The 8578-nt window shown below is 40.6% G+C and overlaps 1 pseudogene; it reads left to right on the top strand.

The window, feature by feature from the left end:
• The first annotated feature begins 1427 nt into the window (after positions 1–1427).
• LOC122696196 lies at positions 1428–2571 on the top strand (annotated as a pseudogene).
• Positions 2572–8578: the final 6007 nt, after the last annotated feature.

Raw genomic sequence — 8578 nt, 5'->3', positions numbered from 1 at the left:
CGGTCTCCACCTCACCCTCCTCCCTGAATGATCCCCCCACCTGCTGCTTCTCTGTGAGGTGCATGCCTATCCTTTATATTGACCCTCACTGTAAGATGACCCCAAGAAATGCAAACTCTCCCACCGTCTATTTGGCAGATCAACTTAGCTGCCTCTGTTTCTGTTTCTAACCTGGGAAACTCATTGATAGGATCTAGCACAAGAAAGAATTCTCCAGCTAATAGAACCTATGCACCTTAAAAAGCAGACTCCATAATTCATACATTCAACAAGTATTTGCTGAGCTCCTGCCATTTGCCAAGGATTGTTCTAGGAGGTAAGGTTGGAGCAATCAGTGACCATCACTTTCTCTTAGCATGATTTTTGGTGTCTCATCCCTACTCCATCCATCTCATCACGACTTTTCTTCCTTTTTTAAAAAATTATTTATTTGGCTGCGCCAGATCTTAGTTGCAGCCAGTAACTTCCATATTCATTGTAGCATGCAGGATTTTTAGCTCTGGCATGTGAACTCTCAGTTTCGGCCTGTGGGATCTGGTTCCCTAACCGAGGATTGAACCTGCGCTGCCTGCATTGGGAGTGTGAAGTCTTAGCCGTTGGACCACCAAGGAAGTTCCCAAGACATTTCTTCCTGACACACGTGGTATTCTCTGGGAGAGAATTCTGCTGGATGAAGTTGTCCACACCTTAGTATATTTATTAAAGTTACATACATTCTTTTATATTGTTAATATGTTTTTAATTAAAAGCCACCCCCCAACTGAGACAATACTGTTTCCTATCTAACATAATAAAAGGTATTTTTAAAAGCAATACAAGCTGGCTTTGACTCCAGAACTGACTGGGGTGAACACAAGCACCAGGTGAAACTGTCTGTCCCTTTGTCAAGGAAAAAGAATTCTCACTCACAGTTCTGGAAGGCAACCTGGCCAATGGATCAGGGGCCTGAAAGCTTTCCATACTTTTTGACTCATTAGTCCTGCTCTGAAGAATCTACCCCACAAAGATAATGCGATACGGTTATTTGCAATTTTCAGAATTGCAAAATAGCTCAAAGACAGTGGAAGGTTAGAGAAGAATAACTTGGAAGGGTGTGCTCTAAACAATGCATAGCTTCGAGGCACAGATTTTTCCTTACCTTAGCAAGAAAACAAAAACTATTTATTTATGCTTATTATAAATAATTCCTCCAAAACCAATGCATATTAAAAATACTAGTAGAGAGGAGGAAGGAGAAGGAGGAGAAGCGCTTTAAGAGGCAGGAGCGGGTGCGGGAGTGGGGTGGGACCCAGGGCTAAGGCAGGGGCCCCCCCCACCCCCTGCCTCCCTCTGGCCTTAGTGGATCGTGCCCAGGGCGGCAGCTGCGGCAGTTGCGGGAGGGGGATGGGGGGTGAGGAAGTGACTAGGTGGTACCAGCTCAAGAGATGATGCCGTTTCCAGTTACAACACAGGGATCAAAGCAAGCACAGTCGCCACAGAAGCACTAAGGCATTACTTCTCCCATCAGCTTCAGTCATTTCAGTCGCTCAGTCGTGTCCAACTCTTTGCGACCTCATGGGCTGCAGCACACCAGGCTTCCCTGTCCATCACCAACTCCTGGAGCTTACTCAGACTCATGTCCATCGCATCGGTGATGCCATCCAACCAGCTCATCCTCTGTCGTCCCCTTCTCCTCCTGCCTTCAATCTTTCCCAGCATCAGGGTCTTTTCCAATGAGTCAGCTCTTTGCATCAGGTGGCCAAAGTACTGGAGCTTCAGCTTCAGCATCAGTCTTTCCAATGAATATTCAGGACTGACTTAGCAGCACCCAAGAAGACTGACTGCCTCCTTACACAGAAGCTAGTTGAGACTCTGAAGCCCTTTGGGGTTTTTGAAGAGGAAGAGGAACGGAAGTGCAGGATTTTAATTTGGGGGAAATTAAATAACCTGGTAAAAGAGTGGATATGAGAAATCAGGGAAAGCAAGAATCTTCCACCATCTGTAATTGAAAATGTTGGTGGGAAAATTTTTACATGTGTATCTTATAGATTAGGAGTATGTACAAAAGGTGCTGATATTGATGCATTGTGTGTTGCACCAAGACTTGTTGATTGAAGTGATTTTTTCACCTCATTCTATGATAAGTTGAAATTACAGGAAGAAGTAAAAGATTTAAGAGCTGTTGAAGAGGCATTTGTACCAGTTATCAAACTGTGTTTTGATGGGATAGAGATTGATATTTTGTTTGCAAGATTAGCACTGCAGACTATTCCAGAAGACTTGGATTTAAGAGATGATTGTCTGCTTAAAAATTTAGATATAAGATGTATAATAAGTCTTAAAGGTTGCAGGGTAACCAATAAAAGTTTACACCTAGTACCAAACACTGACTTTGGATTAACCCTGAGGGCTATCAAACTGTGGGCCAAATGCCACAATATCTATTCCAATATATTGGGTTTTCTTGGTGATATTTCCTGGGCTATCCAAGTAGCAAGAACTTGCCAGCTTTATCCAAATGCATTAGCATCAACTCTTGTACATAAATATTTCTTGGTATTTTCCAAATGGTATGTGTTTAGATTATATTAAAATAAAATTGATTGTAGACCCTGGAAAAAAATTATAGTAGAAAATAGTCCCTCATGAAAAGAAAAAATACATACATGTATAAACACATACATATGTATGTGTATGGGATTGAGGGTTATTTTACTTTTCTGAAATTAAAAAATAATTTCCTTAATGAAGATGTATTATTTTCTTTTTAAAATCATTTTATTTAAATATATTTGACACATAGAAATAAATTGTATACATTTAAAGTGTACCACTCGATGTTTTTGTGGATATGTATACATTGTGATGGAAAAGGAAATGGCAGCCCACTCCAGTATTCTTGCCTGGAGAGTCCCATGGACAGGGGGCCTGGCGGGCTACAGTCCATGGGATGGCAAAGAGTCAGACACGACTGAGCTACTAAACAACAACAACGTACATTGTGAAGGCTTCCCAGATGACTCAGTGGTAAAGAACCCACCTACCTATGCAGAAGATGCAGGTGACGAGGGTTCGATCCCTTGGTTGGGAAGATACCCTGGAGAAGAAAATGGCAACGCACTTCAGTATTCTTGCCTAGAAAATCTCATGGACAGAGGGGCCTGGAGAGCTGGTCTGTGGGGTCGCAAAGAGTCAGACACAACTTAGCAACTGAGGATGCACTTACTTTGTGAAAGGATCTCCACAGCCAACCTAAATAATTCATCCACCACCTCTACATAGTTATCCTCTTGTGTGTGTTCAGAAGATTTAATTTGAGATCTATTCTCTTGGAAAATTTCAATTATTCACCAGTATCACAATTAACAGGCTGTACATAAAATCTTCAGAAAATATTTATCCCATCTAACTGAAACTTTGTACCCTTTGCCCATTATCTTTCAGTTCTTCCCATACCCCGTACCCTGGTACAATCTGATTTGATGACTTTGACTCTTTTAGAATCCACATATATGTGAGCTCACGCAGTATTTGTCCTTCCATGTCCAGCATTTCACTTAGCATAATGTTTTCTTAAGAAAATTAATTTTGGAGTTTTATTTCATGGGAGAAATTCTTTCTCCAAACCCCACCTCTTCCATGAAATGTTCCTTGATTAATTAATTGAAAGGATTAATGTCATCCTTTTCCCTTCAGATGTTTCTGCTGATTCCACATCTCCACACTTTCACATTGGTTTTAATTTGTTTGTGGATATTCTCTGTGTGTGTTTCAGGACTGCCCTTCCAATTAAATAGATTGAAAGCTCTCCAAGAGAAAGAATCTGTCCTCAGTTCCCTCTGTATTTTGCTATCTATAAAACTATAATTTATTTTTTGAGTAAGTGTACTGATTAGATTTTACTAGGTCAGCATTTCTCAAGTTGTGAGCCATGAATCTCTAGTTCTTGGAGGTGGTCCACAAATGAAGAGTTCCCTAGACAAATAACTTTGGGAACACTGGACATTTTGCATATTAGCATATTAAAGTCTCTGAAAAGGCCTGCAGTAAATGAACCTGCTTAACTTTAATTCAACACTTCTCAAACATATTTGATATGAATACTCTTTTTTAAAGAAAAAATAGTACCTATTGACACTGGGCATTTTCTGGGATACTTTGCGGGAAATACATTATTAATTCCCAGAAGACAGGGATAAATATTATATCTTATTCATCTTAGTATTTGGCTTTGCAGTTGTGTCCAAAAATAAATATTTTTGTGTGAGTGAATAAGTGCCTGAAGGTGAGCTTTTATGAACTAGTGTGATGTGTGTTAAGCAACTGTAGGCTAAGGGCAGACTGATCAGGTTTTAAGATATCTTCAAAAGTTTTTTTAACCTGAGTCCACATGGAGCTGGTCAATAGAAAAATTTATGAAAATATCCCAATCCCAGGATGAAGACTAAATCAGACCTGGAAGATTTGCTAAGGATATGTAGTTTAGACACCCGAAACTATGTATGCACAGAATATCCAGACTACAATTAGTTCATGAGGTCACTTAGTCCAATTATTCTTAAACTTTCTCATTGACATACTTCTATTGGCCAAGGATTCTGACACATGCTCTAAGGGAGGTCTGTTCTATGGGAGATATCTAACTAGCCAAATAAAAGCAAGAAATTTTTGGAATTTGGAATTTTATCTTGAAATTTAAATGTCAGTTTTATAAATAAAGAAGATGTGGAATATATATATGTATTATATATATAGATATGATGTTTGTTTTAATATAAAAGTAATGCTTTACATTTTTAGCTGAGTGGTATAATACTGCCATTCAAGATACAAGGACTTATTCCCATTCTCTTATTTAACATGGGAGAAAACTCTTATCCAGAGAGAGAAAGTGACTTGTTCAAGACAACATAGGGAATATTTGGCAATCTCGGGTTGAACCCCAGGTCTCTTAAATGTCAGCTCCTACTATTGCCCAACTAGACAAGCCCTTCCATCTCAGACTATACCCACACAATATCATTTGATCTAGTAATTCCACTTCTAAGAATCAATCCTAAAGAAATAGAGATGCAAGGAAAAACCTAAAGACGTTCAGTTCAGTCACTCAGTCATGTCCAGCTCTTTGTGACCCCATGGACTGAAGCACACCAGGTTTCCCTGTCTATCACCAACACGTGGAACTTACTCAAACTCATGTCCTTTGAGTCGGTGATGCCATCCAACCATCTCATCCTCTGTCGTCCCCTTCTCCTCCTGTCTTCAATCTTTCCCAGCATCAGGGTCTTTTCATATGAGTCAATTCTTCACATCAGGTGGCCAAAGTATTGGAGTTTCAGCTTTATTATCAGTCCTTCCAATGAATATTCAGGACTGATTTCCTTTAGGATGGACTGGTTGGATCTCCTCGCAGTCCAAGGGACTCTCAAGAGTCTTCTCCAACACCACAGTTCAAAAGCATCAACTCTTTGGCACTCAGCCTTCTTTATGGTCCAACTGTCACATCCATACATGACTACTGGAAAAACCATAGCTTTGACTAGGTGGACCTTTGTTGGCAAAGTAACGTCTCTGCTTTTTAATATTAGCATTAGAAAATACCCAAGTCTTTATTAATGGAAAGATTGCTAACAAAATACATATGACAGGATATTTTGTATTATGTGTGTGTGTGTGTGTGTGTGTATGTGCACTCAGTCATGTCTGACTCTTTGCAATCCCACGGACTGTAGCCCACCAGGCTCCACTGTCCGCGGGATTTCCCATGCAAGAATACTGAAGTGGGTTGCCATTTCCTTCTCCAGGGGAGTTTCCCAACCCAGGGATCGAAACTGAGTCTCTCACATCTCCTGCATTGGCAGGTGGATTTTTTACCAACTGTGTAGCTATTAAAAGTGATGCTTACAGGGAACTCTGCTCAATGTTATGTGGCAGCCTGGATGGGGAGCGAGTTTAGGGGAGAAAGGAAACATATATATATATGGCAGAGAGTCCCTTTGCTGTCCACCTGAAGCTATTACAACATTGTTAATTGGCTACATGCCAATATAAAATTTAAAGTTTTCTTTAAAAAGTGATGCTTATGAAGAATTATGTATAGCATTATAGTATTAAAATATATAGTATACTGTGTATAGTATATAGTATTTAAAAAGGAAGGAAAATCAAGATTTCCTACTCTGTAAAAGTTATTATATAGAAGATCTATTAATATTATTAATTATTTTCTCTCAAATGCAATACTTTAAAACACTGAGTTGTCATCTTTAGGAAGTAGGGTAATGGATGATTCAATTTTTTCTTTATACTTTTCTATGTCTTTCAAATTTTATGCATAAATACATAGCTAGGACTAAGCAGCGCATGGAGCTTCCCAGGTGGCACAGTGGTGAAGAATCTGCCTGCCAGTGCAGGAGAGCAGGAGACCTGGGCTCAGTCCCTGGGTCAGGAAGGTCCCTGGAGAAGGAAATGGCAACCCACTCCAGTGTTCTTGCCTGGAAACTTCCATGGACAGAGGAGCCTGGTGGGCTACAGTCCCTGGGGTCACAAAGAGTCAGACATGATTGAGCAACTGAGTATGCACACACAAGCAAAGCAAGATTTTAAAATACATTTGTAATTAAAAAAATAATTCATGGGAAGACAAACACAGTACTTGACTGTTTTAGTCATGTGATGCTGAATTCCCTTCTAAGTCCTGCTTTCTCTGACCACCTATTGGGCCTGAGTTGCACCTGTTTTCACCCAGAGGCTCCAAGTCTGCTAGTAAAGGCTAGGTAGCTGAAAGGGTGCTGCTCACACAAACAGTGCATGCCTGAGCTTCTGATGAACCTTGGAGGAAAACCCCTCATGTGGCCGGCTTTAGCCTGATCCTCCCGTATCCACTCTCTTTCCTGTCCTGCTTGCACTTTCACTCTAGAAAAAGCTGGCTCATTGGTGGTGCCTCACCTTCGGTGTCCTGGGCAGGTCTTGCCCATTAGCATCTGTCAGTGAGGAAGCATCATCGACCCAGGAGGCTGCAAACCCAGGGACGGTTTCCTATACAAACCAATGAAACTGGACTCCTGTTTCCAGAGGGGAGAAACACAGTGTCCTGCAAGGCAAGTGTATTGAAATAAAGCATGATGACACCACAATATTCCAGCACAGTGGTTTTCAAATCTGAGCACGCTTGACAGTCAAATGGAAGGGTGGTGGAAATACCGATTAATGGGCTCACACTCAGTAGATGGGGGAGAGGTCTGGGGAGCAGAGTTTGAATTTCTGCCCAGATGCTGCTGCTGCTGCTGGTCTGGGGGCCATGCTTCAGAAGTCACCGCTCTGGCAGAATCACAGACCTGGTGAACATAGGAACAGGAAGGCGCCTGTGACCTTGGGACCCATGTGTGGCTTTTAGCAGAGGAAGCCTTGGACTCATGTGCCTCTTTCCTTTCTTTAGCCTAATTATTCTCTCTGTATTTCCCTATTTCTACGATGTTCATTCACTCATTCAAAAATTTAAAGATTACCCATGATACAGTAAAGATACAGCAATAAACAAGTCAGACAAAATCTAACCTGAGGGAGCTTCTACCCCAATGGAAATAGTTTGCATTAAACAGTTGTGATGAGCCTTTCCAGTATCATTCAAAAATGTCCAATTCTACTATAAAAGATGTGAAACTCATGACATGTATTAAGCATAGATAATGAGTAAGCAAGTACCTTGTAAGACGTAGTCAGAATTCATAAGATATATTGAATAAATATGTTAATAAGTACAGCAAGCACTTCAGTGTTGAATATCGAAAGGATGGAAGGACTAACAGAAACCTAATACTCATGAGGTGCCAAATATTCCTGAAACACTAAACAGACACAAGGCATGTGAAGCCTTTAATTTTCATAGAGTTTTAATTTGGCCACCCACTGGTGAGACCCTCTCTGTTCTCATGTGTCCTCTGCCCACAAAACACAAGTATACTCCAAAGGCGCTCATCAGGGTGATTGACAGGTTACCACTGTGGCCAAGGGGACTTGTTCCTGTCCTATTGAGCAAGTCTGTATTTTGGCCCCAAGTACAGGCCAGCCTCCAAGATATTGTGGATTCAGTTCCAGACCACTGCAATAAAGTGAATATCAGAATAAATTGAGTCCCAGTGTGTTTACACTATACTGTGGTCTACTAAGTGTACAAGAGCATTATGTCTAAAAAAACAACGTACATACCTTTATTTAAATATACTTTATCGCTAAAAAATGTTGACCATCATTTGAACCTTCAGTGAGTCATATTCTTTTGCTGGTGGAGGGTCTTACCTTGACATTGATAGCTGCTGACTGATCAGGGTGGTGACTGCTAAAGGTTGAGGTGGCTGTGGCAATTTCTTAAAGTGAAACAGAAATGAAGTTTGCCACATTGATTGACACTTCCTTGCACAAACAATTTCTCTGTGGCATGAAATGCTCTTTGAAAGCATTTTATCCACAGTAGAACTTCTTTCAGAATTGGAATCAATCCTCTCAAACCATGCCACTGCTTTATCAACTAAACTTAAGCAATAGCCTAAATCTCTTGTCATTTTGACAATCTTCACAAAAACATCTTCACCAGGAATAG

Source organism: Cervus elaphus, chromosome 6 (assembly GCF_910594005.1).
Source record: "Cervus elaphus chromosome 6, mCerEla1.1, whole genome shotgun sequence".
Lineage (NCBI taxonomy): Eukaryota > Metazoa > Chordata > Mammalia > Artiodactyla > Cervidae > Cervus > Cervus elaphus.
The sequence above is the reverse complement of the archived record's forward strand: the minus strand, read 5'-3'. Positions and strand labels throughout refer to the sequence as shown.